A 15,355-nucleotide genomic window follows, 5' to 3' on the forward strand; every position below is an offset into this window, starting at 1 on the left:
AGAGTGACTGGGTGGGTAGAGTGACTGGGTGGGTAGTTGGAGCAGTCTCTTGCCTTCCCAGTCAGATCAGATCACTGTCTGTGTTTCTATGTGTCCGTCTATTGATGAAAGTTACCTTATCTCACCCTCTCCCCCTCTCCTTATCTCACCCTCTCCCTTCCCTCCCTCCACCCCTCTCCCTCTCCCCCTCTCCCTTCCCCTCCCTCCACCCCTCTCCCTCTCCCCCTCTCCCTTCCCCTCCCTCCACCCCTCTCCCCCTCCCTCTCCTCCCCCTCCTCTCTCCCTCTCTCCCTCTCCCCCTCTCCCTCTCCCCCTCTCTCTCTCCCTCTCCCCTCCTCTCTCTCCCCTCTCCCACCCTCTCCTCCACTCCCCCCCCTCCCTCTTCCCCCTCCACCCCTCTCCCTCTCCCCCTCCCTTCCCCTCCCTCCACCCCTCTCCCTCTCTCTCCCTCTCTCCCTCTCCCCTCTCTCTCTCCCTCTCCCCCTCTCTCTCTCCCCCTCTCTCTCCCTCTCTCCCTCTCCCACCCTCTCCTCCACTCCCCTCCCCTCTCTCTCTCCCCCTCTCTCTCCCCTCTCTCTCCCCCTCCCTTCCCCCTCCCTCCACCCCTCTCCCTCTCCCCCTCTCCCTTCCCCTCCCCTCCCTTCCCTCCCTCCACCCCTCTCCCTCTCCCACCCTCTCCTCCACTCCCCCTCTCTCTCTCCCTCTCCCCCTCTCTCTCTCCCCCTCTCCCTCCTCCCACCCTCTCCTCCACTCCCCCTCTCCCCCTCTCCCTCTCCCCCTCCCCCCCTCTAACTCTGAGAGCATGTTTTTCCACTGATGGGTAATCGATGCAGCTCAGTGGCGCCAGTGTGTTTATGTTTTAAGGTTGCACACAAACACAGTCCACACACACACACACACTAACACACACTAACACACACACTAACACTAACACACACACTAACACACACACACACACACACACACTAACACACACACACTAACACACACACACTAACACACACACACACTAACACACACACACAGTCCACACACACACACACACACAGTCCACACACACACAGTCCACACACACACACACACACACTAACACACACTAACACACACACACACACACTAATACACACACACACTAACACACACAAACACAGTCCACACAAACACACACACTAACACACACACACTAACACACACAGTCCACACACACACACAGTCCACACACACACACTGACACACACACACACTGACACACACACAGTCCACACACACACACAACCCACACACACACACTGACACACACACACACTGACACACACTAACACACTGACACACACTGACACACACTAACACAACACTAACACGTACACAGTCAACTTACACACTAACACACACACACACACACCTGGGAACAATTTTGGTGGCAGGAGCTGTGACGGCCTCTCAGCGAACCATTCCAAGAACATCAGATATCCACACACACACACTAACACACACACACTAAGATATCCACACACACACACTAACACACACACACTAAGATATCCACACGGCCTTTTTCTCAGCCTTTCCGTTAGCAGCTTTTGCCCGCTAAAAAAGTCAATAAATAAAATTGATGCCAAACCCCCCCTCACCCCCCAAAAATATGCTTTTCATTCATTTATAGAAATAACAGTCCTGAAACTTCCAAGGCAGATATGCTGAGACATTACTGTCTGGTGTTACTCACTGCTGAGACATTACTGTCTGTTACTCACTGCTGAGACATTACTGTCTGTTACTCACTGCTGAGACATTACTGTCTGTTACTCACTGCTGAGACATTACTGTCTGGTGATACTCACTGCTGAGACATTACTGTCTGGTGTTACTCACTGCTGAGACATTACTGTCTGGTGTTACTCACTGCTGAGACATTACTGTCTGGTGATACTCACTGCTGAGACATTACTGTCTGGTGTTACTCACTGCTGAGACATTACTGTCTGGTGTTACTCACTGCTGAGACATTACTGTCTGGTGTTACTCACTGCTGAGACATTACTGTCTGTTACTCACTGCTGAGACATTACTGTCTGTTACTCACTGCTGAGACATTACTGTCTGTTACTCACTGCTGAGACATTACTGTCTGTTACTCACTGCTGAGACATTACTGTCTGTTACTCACTGCTGAGACATTACTGTCTGGTGTTACTCACTGCTGAGACATTACTGTCTGTTACTCACTGCTGAGACATTACTGTCTGTTACTCACTGCTGAGACATTACTGTCTGGTGTTACTCACTGCTGGGACATTACTGTATGTTACTCACTGCTGAGACATTACTGTCTGGTGTTACTCACTGCTGAGACATTACTGTCTGTTACTCACTGCTGGGACATTACTGTCTGTTACTCACTGCTGAGACATTACTGTCTGTTACTCACTGCTGAGACATTACTGTCTGTTACTCACTGCTGAGACATTACTGTCTGGTGTTACTCACTGCTGGGACATTACTGTCTGTTACTCACTGCTGAGACATTACTGTCTGTTACTCACTGCTGAGACATTACTGTCTGTTACTCACTGCTGAGACATTACTGTCTGGTGTTACTCACTGCTGAGACATTACTGTCTGGTGTTACTCACTGCTGAGACATTACTGTCTGGTGTTACTCACTGCTGAGACATTACTGTCTGGTGTTACTCACTGCTGAGACATTACTGTCTGTTACTTACTGCTGGGACATTACTGTCTGGTGTTACTCACTGCTGAGACATTACTGTCTGGTGTTACTCACTGCTGAGACATTACTGTCTGGTGTTACTCACTGCTGAGACATTACTGTCTGGTGTTACTCACTGCTGGGACATTACTGTCTGTTACTCACTGCTGAGACATTACTGTCTGGTGTTACTCACTGCTGAGACATTACTGTCTGGTGTTACTCACTGCTGAGACATTACTGTCTGGTGTTACTCACTGCTGAGACATTACTGTCTGGTGTTACTCACTGCTGAGACATTACTGTCTGGTGTTACTCACTGCTGAGACATTACTGTCTGGTGTTACTCACTGCTGAGACATTACTGTCTGGTGTTACTCACTGCTGAGACATTACTGTCTGGTGTTACTCACTGCTGAGACATTACTGTCTGGTGTTACTCACTGCTGAGACATTACTGTCTGGTGTTACTCACTGCTGAGACATTACTGTCTGGTGTTACTCACTGCTGAGACATTACTGTCTGGTGTTACTCACTGCTGAGACATTACTGTCTGGTGTTACTCACTGCTGAGACATTACTGTCTGGTGTTACTCACTGCTGAGACATTACTGTCTGGTGTTACTCACTGCTGAGACATTACTGTCTGGTGTTACTCACTGCTGAGACATTACTGTCTGGTGTTACTCACTGCTGAGACATTACTGTCTGGTGTTACTCACTGCTGAGACATTACTGTCTGGTGTTACTCACTGCTGAGACATTACTGTCTGGTGTTACTCACTGCTGGGACATTACTGTCTGGTGTTACTCACTGCTGAGACATTACTGTCTGGTGTTACTCACTGCTGAGACATTACTGTCTGGTGTTACTCACTGCTGAGACATTACTGTCTGGTGTTACTCACTGCTGAGACATTACTGTCTGGTGTTACTCACTGCTGAGACATTACTGTCTGGTGTTACTCACTGCTGAGACATTACTGTCTGGTGTTACTCACTGCTGAGACATTACTGTCTGGTGTTACTCACTGCTGAGACATTACTGTCTGGTGTTACTCACTGCTGAGACATTACTGTCTGGTGTTACTCACTGCTGAGACATTACTGTCTGTTACTCACTGCTGAGACATTACTGTCTGGTGTTACTCACTGCTGAGACATTACTGTCTGGTGTTACTCACTGCTGAGACATTACTGTCTGTTACTCACTGCTGAGACATTACTGTCTGTTACTCACTGCTGAGACATTACTGTCTGTTACTCACTGCTGGGACATTACTGTCTGTTACTCACTGCTGGGACATTACTGTCTGTTACTCACTGCTGAGACATTACTGTCTGTTACTCACTGCTGGGACATTACTGTCTGTTACTCACTGCTGAGACATTACTGTCTGTTACTCACTGCTGAGACATTACTGTCTGTTACTCACTGCTGAGACATTACTGTCTGTTACCCCAGTTCGTTCCTTCTTGAGGAGGCCTTAACCAAACCAGGCCTTGACCAAGCCAGGCCTTGACCAAGCCAGGCCTTAACCAAACCTTAACCAAGCCAGGCCTTAACCAAACCTTAACCAAGCCAGGCCTTAACGAAGTCAGGCCTTGACCAGGCCTTAACCAGGCCTTAACCAAACCAGGGCTTAACCAAACCAGGCCTTAACCAAACCAGGCCTTAACCAAACCAGGCCTTAACCAAACCAGGCCTTAACAAAGCCAGGCATTAACCGAACCAGGCCTTAGCGAAACCAGGCCTTAACCAGGCCTTATCCAAACCAGGCCTTAGCCAAACCCAGCCTTAACCGAACCAGGCCTTAGCGAACCATCCTTATTTACATATTCAATTTGATTGTCCAGAATCAGTTTAATAATTTCTTCATTTTGTGGCTGCCAAGAGTGTCCTCTTTCCACTGCTGTGGTCACAGTGGGAGTGGAGAGAGGGGCGGGTTAGGGTTAGCCAGTGGGAGTGGAGAGAGGGGCGGGTTAGGGTTAGCCAGTGGGAGTGGAGAGAGGGGCGGGTTAGGGTTAGGGTTAGCCAGTGGGAGTGGAGAGAGGGGCGGGTTAGGGTTAGGGTTAGCCAGTGGGAGTGGAGAGAGGGGCGGGTTAGAGTTAGCCAGTGGGAGTGGAGAGAGGGGCGGGTTAGGGTTAGGGTTAGCCAGTGGGAGTGGAGAGAGGGGGTTAGGGTTAGGGTTAGCCAGTGGGAGTGGAGAGAGGGCGGGTTAGGGTTAGCCAGTGGGGGAGGGAGAGAGGGGCGGGTTAGGGTTAGGGGGAGTGGGAGAGTGGAGAGGGGCGGGTTAGGGTTAGCCAGTGGGAGTGGAGAGAGGGGCGGGTTAGGGTTAGCCAGTGGGAGTGGAGAGAGGGGGAGTGGAGAGAGGGGCGGGTTAGGGGTTAGCGGGTTAGGGTTAGCCAGTGGGAGTGGAGAGAGGGTGGGTTAGTGTTAGGGTTAGCCAGTGGGAGTGGAGAGAGGGCGGGTTAGGGTTAGCCAGTGGGAGTGGAGAGAGGGGTTAGGGTTAGGGGTTAGCCAGTGGGAGTGGAGAGGGGTGGGTTAGGGGTTAGGGTTAGGGTTAGCCAGTGGGAGTGGAGAGAGGGGTGGGTTAGGGTTAGCCAGTGGGAGTGGGGGGCGGGTTAGGGGTTAGGGGGAGAGGGTTAGGGTTAGGGTTAGCCAGTGGGAGTGGAGAGAGGGGCGGGTTAGGGTTAGCCAGTGGGAGTGGAGAGAGGGGTGGGTTAGGGTTAGTTAGCCAGTGGGAGTGGAGAGAGGGGCGGGTTAGGGTTAGCCAGTGGGAGTGGAGAGAGGGGGGCGGGTTAGGGTTAGCCAGTGGGAGTGGAGAGAGGGGCGGGTTTAGGGTTAGGGTTAGCCAGTGGGAGTGGAGAGAGGGGGCGGGTTAGGGTTAGGGGGAGTTAGCCAGTGGGAGTGGAGAGGGGTTAGCGGGTTAGGGGTTAGGGGTTAGCCAGTGGGAGTGGAGAGGGGCGGGTTAGGGTTAGCCAGTGGGAGTGGAGAGAGGGGCGGGTTAGGGTTAGGGTTAGCCAGTGGGAGTGGAGAGAGGGGCGGGTTAGGGTTAGCCAGTTGGAGTGGAGAGAGGGGCGGGTTAGGGTTAGCCAGTGGGAGTGGAGAGAGGGGCGGGTTAGGGTTAGGGTTAGCCAGTGGGAGTGGAGAGAGGGGCGGGTTAGGGTTAGCCAGTGGGAGTGGAGAGAGGGGCGGGTTAGGGTTAGGGTTAGCCAGTGGGAGTGGAGAGAGGGGCGGGTTAGGGTTAGCCAGTGGGAGTGGGAGAGAGAGGGGGGTTAGGGTTAGCCAGTGGGAGTGGAGAGGGGCAGGTTAGAGAGGGGAGTGGAGAGGGTTAGGGTTAGGGTTAGCCAGTGGGAGTGGAGAGAGGGGCGGGTTAGGGGGTTAGCCAGTGGGAGTGGGGGCGGGTTGAGTGGAGAGAGGGGCGGGTTAGGGTTAGCCAGTGGGAGTGGAGAGAGGGGCGGGTTAGGGTTAGCCAGTGGGAGTGGAGAGAGGGGTGGGTTAGGGTTAGTGGGTTAGGGTTAGCCAGTGGGAGTGGAGAGAGGGGCGGGTTAGGGTTAGCCAGTGGGAGTGGAGAGAGGGGCGGGTTAGGGTTAGCCAGTGGGAGTGAGAGAGGGGTGGGTTAGTGTTAGGGTTAGCCAGTGGGAGTGGAGAGGGGCGGGTTAGGGTTAGCCAGTGGGAGTGGAGAGAGGGGTGGGTTAGGGTTAGGGTTAGGGTTAGCCAGTGGGAGTGGAGAGGGGGGGGTTAGGGTTAGCCAGTGGGAGTGGAGAGGTGGGTTAGGGTTAGCCAGTGGGAGTGGAGAGAGGGGTGGGTTAGGGTTAGCCAGTGGGAGTGGAGAGAGGGGCGGTTAGGGTTAGGGTTAGCCAGTGGGAGTGGAGAGGGGGCGGGTTAGGGTTAGGGTTAGCCAGTGGGAGTGGAGAGGGGCGGGTTAGGTTAGCCAGTGGGAGTGGAGAGAGGGCGGGTTAGGGTTAGGGTTAGGGTTAGCCAGTGGGAGTGGAGAGAGGGGCGGGTTAGGGTTAGCCAGTTGAGTGGAGAGAGGGGCGGGTTAGGGTTAGCCAGTGGGAGGAGAGGGGTGGGTTAGGGTTAGGGTTAGGGTTAGGGTTAGCCAGTGGGAGTGGAGAGAGGGGGCGGGTTAGGGTTAGCCAGTTGGAGTGGAGAGAGGGGCGGGTTAGGGTTAGCCAGTTGGAGTGGAGAGAGGGGCGGGTTAGGGTTAGGGTTAGCCAGTGGGAGTGGAGAGAGGGGCGGGTTAGGGTTAGCCAGTGGGAGTGGAGAGAGGGGCGGGTTTAGGGTTAGCCAGTGGGAGTGGAGAGAGGGGCGGGTTAGGGTTAGCCAGTGGGAGTGGGGAGTGGAGAGAGGGGGTTAGGGTTAGCCAGTGGGAGTGGGAGTGGAGAGGGGCGGGTTAGGGTTAGGGTTAGCCAGTGGGAGTGGAGAGGGGCGGGTTAGGGTTAGCCAGTGGGAGTGGAGAGAGGGGCGGGTTAGGGTTAGCCAGTGGGAGTGGAGAGAGGGGGGGGTTAGCGGGTTAGGGTTAGCCAGTGGGAGTGGAGAGAGGGGTGGGTTAGGGTTAGCCAGTGGGAGTGGAGAGGGGTGAGAGAGGGGGCGGTTAGTTAGGGTTAGCCAGTGGGAGTGGAGAGGGGCGGGTTAGGGTTAGCCAGTGGGAGTGGAGAGAGGGGTGGGTTAGGGTTAGGGTTAGCCAGTGGGAGTGGAGAGGGGCGGGTTAGGGTTAGGGTTAGCCAGTGGGAGTGGGAGAGAGGGGGCGGGTTAGGGTTAGCCAGTGGGAGTGGAGAGGGGCGGGTTAGGGTTAGCCAGTGGGAGTGGAGAGAGGGTGGGTTAGGGTTAGGGTTAGCCAGTGGGAGTGGAGAGGGGTGGGTTAGGGTTAGCCAGTGGGAGGGAGAGAGGGTGGGTTAGGGTTAGCCAGTGGGAGTGGAGAGAGGGGTGGGTTAGGGTTAGCCAGTGGGAGTGGAGAGAGGGGCGGGTTAGGGTTAGCCAGTGGGAGTGGAGAGAGGGGCGGGTTAGGGTTAGGGTTAGCCAGTGGGAGTGGAGAGGGGCGGGTTAGGGTTAGCCAGTGGGAGTGGAGAGAGGGGCGGGTTAGGGTTAGGGTTAGGTTAGGGGGAGTGGAGAGAGGGGCGGGTTAGGGTTAGCCAGTGGGAGTGGAGAGAGGGGCGGGTTAGGGTTAGCCAGTGGGAGTGGAGAGAGGGGCGGGTTAGGGTTAGGGTTAGCCAGTGGGAGTGGAGAGAGAGGGGCGGGTTAGGGGTTAGCCAGTGGGAGTGGAGAGGGGGCGGGTTAGGGTTAGCCAGTGGGAGTGGAGAGAGGGGCGGGTTAGGGTTAGCCAGTTAGTGGGAGTGGAGAGGGGCGGGTTAGGGTTAGGGTTAGCCAGTGGGAGTGGAGTGGGAGAGAGAGGGGCGGGTTAGGGTTAGGGTTAGCCAGTGGGAGTGGAGAGAGGGGCGGGTTAGGGTTAGCCAGTGGGAGTGGAGAGAGGGGCGGGTTAGGGTTAGCCAGTGGGAGTGGAGAGAGGGGCGGGTTAGGGTTAGCCAGTGGGAGTGGAGAGAGGGGCGGGTTAGGGTTAGGTTAGGGTTTAGGGTTAGCCAGTGGGAGTGGAGAGAGGGGCGGGTTAGGGTTAGCCAGTGGGAGTGGAGAGAGGGGTGGGTTAGGGTTAGCCAGTGGGAGTGGAGAGAGGGGCGGGTTAGGGTTAGCCAGTGGGAGTGGAGAGAGGGGCGGGTTAGGGTTAGCCAGTGGGAGTGGAGAGAGGGGTGGGTTAGTGTTAGGGTTAGCCAGTGGGAGTGGAGAGGGGTGGGTTAGGGTTAGCCAGTGGGAGTGGAGAGAGGGGTGGGTTAGGGTTAGGTGGGAGGAGAGGGGGGTGGGTTAGGGTTAGTGGGAGTGGAGAGGGGGGTTAGGTGGGTTAGGGTTAGCCAGTGGGAGTGGAGAGGGGTGGGTTAGGGTTAGCCAGTGGGAGTGGAGAGAGGGGTGGGTTAGGGTTAGCCAGTGGGAGTGGAGAGAGGGGTGGGTTAGGGTTAGCCAGTTAGGGGGAGTGGAGAGAGGGGGGTGGGTTAGGGTTAGCCAGTGGGAGTGGAGAGAGGGGGTGGGTTAGGGGGTTAGCCAGTGGGAGTGGAGAGAGGGGCGGGGTTAGGGTTAGCCAGTGGGAGTGGAGAGAGGGGCTGGGTTAGGGTTAGGGTTAGCCAGTGGGAGTGGAGAGAGGGGCGGGTTAGGGTTAGCCAGTGGGAGGGAGAGGGGGGGTTAGGGTTAGGGTTAGCCAGTGGGAGTGGAGAGAGGGGCGGGTTAGGGTTAGGGGTTAGCCAGTGGGAGTGGAGAGGGGTGGGTTAGGGTTAGGGTTAGCCAGTGGGAGTGGAGAGGGGCGGGTTAGGGTTAGCCAGTGGGAGGGAGAGAGGGGGGTTAGGGTTAGGGGTTAGCCAGTGGGGAGTGGAGAGAGGGGCGGGTTAGGGTTAGCCAGTGGGAGGGAGAGAGGGGCGGGTTAGGGTTAGCCAGTGGGAGTGGAGAGAGGGGGTTAGGGTTAGGGTTAGCCAGTGGGAGTGGAGAGAGGGGCGGGTTAGGGTTAGCCAGTGGGAGTGGAGAGAGGGGCGGGTTAGGGTTAGGGTTAGCCAGTGGGAGTGGAGAGAGGGGCGGGTTAGGGTTAGCCAGTGGGAGTGGGAGGAGAGAGGGGCGGGTTAGGGTTAGCCAGTGGGAGTGGGAGAGGAGGGGCGGGTTAGGGGTTAGCCAGTGGGAGTGGAGAGAGGGGCGGGGGGTTAGGGTTAGCCAGTGGGAGTGGATAGAGGGGCGGGTTAGGGTTAGCCAGTGGGAGTGGAGAGAGGGGCGGGTTAGGGTTAGCCAGTGGGAGTGGAGAGAGGGGTGGGTTAGGGTTAGCCAGTGGGAGTGGAGAGAGAGGGGCGGGTTAGGGTTAGCCAGTGGGAGTGGAGAGAGGGGCGGGTTAGGGTTAGCCAGTGGGAGTGGAGAGGGGGGGGTTAGTGTTAGGGTTAGCCAGTGGGAGTGGAGAGGGGCGGGGGTTAGGGTTAGCCAGTGGGAGTGGAGAGAGGGGCGTTAGGGTTAGGGTTAGCCAGTGGGAGTGGAGAGGGGTGGGTTAGGGTTAGCCAGTGGGAGTGGAGAGGGGTGGGTTAGGGTTAGCCAGTGGGAGTGGAGAGAGGGGGGGTTAGGGTTAGCCAGTGGGAGTGGAGAGAGGGGTGGGTTAGGGTTAGCCAGTGGGGGCCAGGGTTAGGAGTGGGAGGGAGAGAGGGGCGGGTTAGGGTTAGCCAGTGGGAGTGGAGAGAGGGGCGGGTTAGGGTTAGCCAGTGGGAGTGGAGAGAGGGGTGGGTTAGGGTTAGCCAGTGGGAGTGGAGAGAGGGGGCGGGTTAGGGTTAGCCAGTGGGAGTGGAGAGAGGGGCGGGTTAGGGTTAGCCAGTGGGAGTGGAGAGAGGGGCGGGTTAGGGTTAGGGTTAGCCAGTGGGAGTGGAGAGAGGGGGGTTAGGGTTAGGGTTAGCCAGTGGGAGTGGAGAGAGGGGTTAGGTTAGGGTTAGCCAGTGGGAGTGGAGAGGGGCGGGTTAGGGTTAGCCAGTGGGAGTGGAGAGAGGGGCGTTAGGGGTTAGCCAGGGGAGTGGAGAGAGGGGCGGGTTAGGGTTAGGGTTAGCCAGTTGGAGTGGGAGAGAGGGGCGGGTTAGGGTTAGGGTTAGCCAGTGGGAGTGGAGAGAGGGGCGGGTTAGGGTTAGCCAGTGGGAGTGGAGAGAGGGGCGGGTTAGGGTTAGCCAGTGGGAGTGGAGAGAGGGGCGGGTTAGGGTTAGCCAGTGGGAGTGGAGAGAGGGGCGGGTTAGGTTAGCCAGTGGGAGTGGAGAGAGGGGCGGGTTAGGGTTAGGGTTAGCCAGTGGGAGTGGAGAGAGGGGCGGGTTAGGGTTAGCCAGTGGAGTGGAGAGAGGGGCGGGTTAGGGTTAGCCAGTGGGAGTGGAGAGAGGGGCGGGTTAGGGGTTAGCCAGTGGGAGTGGAGAGAGGGGCTGGTTAGGGTTAGCCAGTGGGAGTGGAGAGAGGGGAGGGTTAGGGTTAGCCAGTGGGAGTGGAGAGAGGGGTGGGGTTAGGGTTAGCCAGTGGGAGTGGAGAGAGGGGGCGGGTTAGGGTTAGGGTTAGCCAGTGGGAGGGAGGGGAGAGGGGCTGGTTAGGGTTAGGGTTAGCCAGTGGGAGTGGAGAGAGGGGCGGGTTAGGGTTAGGGTTAGCCAGTGGGAGTGGAGAGAGGGGCCAGTGGTTAGGGTTAGCCAGTGGGAGTGGAGAGAGGGGCGGGTTAGGGTTAGCCAGTGGGAGGGAGAGAGGGGCAGGTTAGGGTTAGCCAGTGGGAGTGGAGAGAGGGGGGTTAGGGGTTAGGGTTAGCCAGTGGGAGTGGAGAGAGGGGGTTAGGTTAGGGTTAGCCAGTGGGAGTGGAGAGAGGGGCGGGTTAGGGTTAGCCAGTGGGAGTGGAGAGGGGGGTGGGTTAGGGTTAGGGTTAGCCAGTGGGAGTGGAGAGAGGGGTGGGTTAGGGTTAGCCAGTGGGAGTGGAGAGAGGGTGGGTTAGGGTTAGGGTTAGCCAGTGGGAGTGGAGAGAGGGGCTGGCTAGGTTAGGGTTAGCCAGTGGGAGTGGAGAGAGGGGCGGGTTAGGGGTTAGCCAGTGGGGTTAGTGGAGAGAGGGGCGGGTTAGGGTTAGCCAGTGGGAGTGGAGAGAGGGGTGGGTTAGGGTTAGGGTTAGCCAGTGGGAGTGGAGAGAGGGTTAGTGGGAGTTAGAGGGGCGGGTTAGGGTTAGCCAGTGGGAGTGGTTAGGGTTAGGGTTAGCCAGTGGGAGTGGAGAGAGGGGCGGGTTAGGGTTAGGGTTAGCCAGTGGGAGTGGAGAGAGGGGCGGGTTAGGGTTAGCCAGTGGGAGTGGAGAGAGGGGCTGGTTAGGGTTAGCCAGTGGGAGTGGAGAGAGGGGTGGGTTAGGGTTAGGGTTAGCCAGTGGGAGTGGAGAGAGGGGCGGGTTAGGGTTAGCCAGTGGGAGTGGAGAGAGGGGCGGGTTAGGGTTAGCCAGTGGGAGTGGAGAGAGGGGCGGGTTAGGGTTAGCCAGTGGGAGTGGAGAGAGGGGCGGGTTAGGGTTAGGGTTAGCCAGTAGGAGTGGAGCCAGTGGGTTAGGGTTAGCCAGAGAGTGGGAGGGGCGGGGTTAGGGTTAGCCAGTGGGAGTGGAGAGAGGGGCGGGTTAGGGTTAGGTTAGCCAGTGGGAGTGGAGAGAGGGGCGGGTTAGGGTTGGGGTTAGTGGGAGTGGAGAGGGGGGGGGTTAGGGTTAGCCAGTGGGAGTGGAGAGAGGGGCGGGTTAGGGTTAGCCAGTGGGAGTGGAGAGAGGGGCTGGTTAGGGTTAGGGTTAGCCAGTGGGAGTGGAGAGAGGGGCGGGTTAGGGTTAGGGTTAGCCAGTGGGAGTGGAGAGAGGGGCTGGGTTAGGGTTAGCCAGTGGGAGTGGAGAGAGGGGGCGGGTTAGGGTTAGGGTTAGCCAGTGGAGAGAGGGGCGGAGAGAGGGGCTGGAGAGGGTTAGGGTTAGCCAGTGGGAGTGGAGAGAGGGCTGGTTAGGGTTAGCCAGTGGGAGTGGAGAGAGGGGCGGGTTAGGGTTAGCCAGTGGGAGTGGAGAGAGGGGTGGTGGGAGAGGGGGTGGGTTAGGGTTAGCCAGTGGGGAGTGGAGAGAGGGGTGGGTTAGGGTTAGGGTTAGCCAGTGGGAGTGAGAGAGGGGCGGGTTAGGGTTAGGGTTAGCCAGTGGGAGTGGAGAGAGGGGCGGGTTAGGGTTAGCCAGTGGGAGTGGAGAGAGGGGTGGGTTAGGGTTAGGGTTAGCCAGTGGGAGTGGAGAGAGGGGCTGGTTAGGGTTAGGGTTAGCCAGTGGGAGTGGAGAGAGGGGGGTTAGGGTTAGGGGGGCGGGTAGGGGTTAGCCAGTGGGGGGCGGGGTTAGTGGAGAGAGGGGAGAGAGGGTTAGGGTTAGCCAGTGGGAGTGGAGAGAGGGGTGGGTTAGGGTTAGTGGGGAGTGGAGAGAGGGGCGGGTTAGGGTTAGGGTTAGCCAGTGGGAGTGGAGAGAGGGGCGGGTTAGGGTTAGCCAGTGGGAGTGGAGAGGGGGGCGGGTTAGGGTTAGCCAGTGGGAGGGAGAGGGGGCTGGTTAGGGTTAGCCAGTGGGAGTGGAGAGAGGGGGGGTTAGGGTTAGCCAGTGGGAGTGGAGAGAGGGGTGGGTTAGGGTTAGCCAGTGGGAGTGGAGAGGGGCGGGTTAGGGGTTAGGTGGGAGGGTTAGGGTTAGCCAGTGGGAGTGGGAGGGGCGTGGTTAGGGTTAGCCAGTGGGAGTGGAGAGAGGGTTTAGGGTTAGCCAGTGGGAGTGGAGAGAGGGGCGGGTTAGGGTTAGGGTTAGGGGTTAGCCAGTGGGAGTGGAGAGAGGGGCTGGTTAGGGTTAGCCAGTGGGAGTGGGAGGTGGGTTAGAGTGGGAGGGGGTTAGGGTTAGCCAGTGGGAGTGGAGAGAGGGGTGGGTTAGGGTTAGGGTTAGCCAGTGGGAGTGGAGAGAGGGCGGGGGTTAGGGTTAGCCAGTGGGAGTGGAGAGAGGGGCGGGTTAGGGTTAGCCAGTGGGAGTGGAGAGAGGGGCGGGTTAGGGTTAGCCAGTGGGAGTGGAGAGAGGGGGCGGGGTTAGGTTAGGGTTAGCCAGTGGGAGTGGAGAGGGGTGGGTTAGGGTTAGGGTTAGCCAGTGGGAGTGGAGAGAGGGGCGGGTTAGGGTTAGCCAGTGGGAGTGGAGAGCCAGTGGGAGCGGAGGTTAGGGTTAGGGTTAGCCAGTGGGAGTGGAGAGAGGGGGGTTAGGGTTAGGGTTAGCCAGTGGGAGTGGAGAGAGGGGCGGGTTAGGGTTAGCCAGTGGGAGTGGAGAGAGGGGCGGGTTAGGGTTAGCCAGTGGGAGTGGAGAGGGGTTAGGGTTAGGGTTAGCCAGTGGGAGTGGAGAGAGGGGCGGGGGTTAGGGTTAGCCAGTGGGAGTGGAGAGAGGGGTTAGGGTTAGGGTTAGCCAGTGGGAGTGGAGAGGGGGCGGGTTAGGGTTAGGGGTTAGCCAGTGGGAGTGGAGAGAGGGGCGGGTTAGGGTTAGCCAGTGGGAGTGGAGCCAGTGGGAGGGAGAGAGGGGGGTTAGGGTTAGGGTTAGCCAGTGGGAGTGGAGAGAGGGGGGGAGTGGAGTTAGGGTTAGCCAGTGGGAGTGGAGAGAGGGGGGGTTAGGGTTAGCCAGTGGGAGTGGAGAGAGGGGTGGTTAGGTTAGGGTTAGCCAGTGGGAGTGGAGAGAGGGGTTAGCCAGTGGTTAGGGTTAGCCAGTGGGAGTGGAGAGAGGGGCGGGTTAGGGTTAGCCAGTGGGAGTGGAGAGGGGGTGGGTTAGGGTTAGGGTTAGCCAGTGGGAGTGGAGTGGAGAGGGGCGGGTTAGGGTTAGGGTTAGCCAGTGGGAGTGGAGAGGGGGAGTGGGTTAGGGTTAGGGTTAGCCAGTGGGAGTGGAGAGAGGGGCGGTTAGGGTTAGGGTTAGCCAGTGGGAGTGGAGAGAGGGGCGGGTTAGGGTTAGCCAGTGGGAGTGGAGAGAGGGGCTGGTTAGGGTTAGGGTTAGCCAGTGGGAGTGGAGAGAGGGGCGGGTTAGGGTTAGCCAGTGGGAGTGGAGAGAGGGGCGGGTTAGGGTTAGGGTTAGCCAGTGGGAGTGGAGAGAGGGGCGGGTTAGGGTTAGCCAGTGGGAGGGAGAGAGGGGTGGGTTAGGGGGTTAGCCAGTGGGAGGGAGAGGGGGCGGGTTAGGGTTAGGGTTAGCCAGTGGGAGTGGAGAGGGGTGGGTTAGGGTTAGCCAGTGGGAGGGAGTGGAAGAGAGGGTTAGGGGGAGTTAGGGTTAGGGTTAGCCAGTGGGAGTGGAGAGAGGGGGGTTAGGGTTAGGGTTAGGGTTAGCCAGTGGGAGTGGAGAGAGGGGCCAGTTAGGTTAGGGTTAGCCAGTGGGAGTGGAGAGAGGGGGGTTAGGGTTAGGGTTAGCCAGTGGGAGTGGAGAGAGGGGCGGGTTAGGGGTTAGCCAGTGGGAGTGAGAGAGGGTTAGGTGGGAGGGAGTTAGGGTTAGCCAGTGGGAGTGGAGAGAGGGGGCGGGTTAGGGTTAGGGTTAGCCAGTGGGAGTGGAGAGAGGGGCGGGTTAGGGTTAGCCAGTGGGAGTGGAGAGGGGGTAGGGTTAGGAGAGTGGGAGGGAGAGGGGCTGGGTTAGGGTTAGCCAGTGGGAGTGGAGAGGGGGCGGGTTAGGGTTAGCCAGTGGGAGTGGAGAGGGGGGGGTTAGGGTTAGGGTTAGCCAGTGGGAGTGGAGAGTGGGAGGGAGAGAGGGCGGGTTAGGGTTAGCCAGTGGGAGTGGAGAGAGGGTTAGCGGGTTAGGGTTAGCCAGTGGGAGTGGAGAGAGGGGCGGGTTAGTTAGGGTTAGGGGGGGCGGGGTTAGGGTTAGCAGTGGGAGTGGAGAGAGGGGTGGGTTAGGGTTAGCCAGTGGGAGTGGAGAGAGGGGCGGGTTAGGGGTTAGGTTAGCCAGTGGGAGTGGAGAGAGGGGTGGGTTAGGTTAGCCAGTGGGAGTGGAGAGAGGGGTTAGGGTTAGGGTTAGCCAGTGGGAGTGGAGAGAGGGGCGGGTTAGGGTTAGGGTTAGCCAGTGGGAGAGAGAGGGGCGGGTTAGGGTTAGGGTTAGCCA

The 15,355-nt window shown here is 58.2% G+C and overlaps 1 protein-coding gene across 1 annotated transcript in view; it reads left to right on the forward strand.

Moving 5' to 3' along the window:
* Positions 1-15,355, forward strand: part of nfxl1 (nuclear transcription factor, X-box binding-like 1) — a 100,919-nt gene that overhangs the window by 82,322 nt on the left and 3,242 nt on the right.

This window comes from Oncorhynchus nerka, linkage group LG8 (assembly GCF_034236695.1).
Source record: "Oncorhynchus nerka isolate Pitt River linkage group LG8, Oner_Uvic_2.0, whole genome shotgun sequence".
NCBI classification, from domain to species: Eukaryota; Metazoa; Chordata; class Actinopteri; order Salmoniformes; family Salmonidae; genus Oncorhynchus; species Oncorhynchus nerka.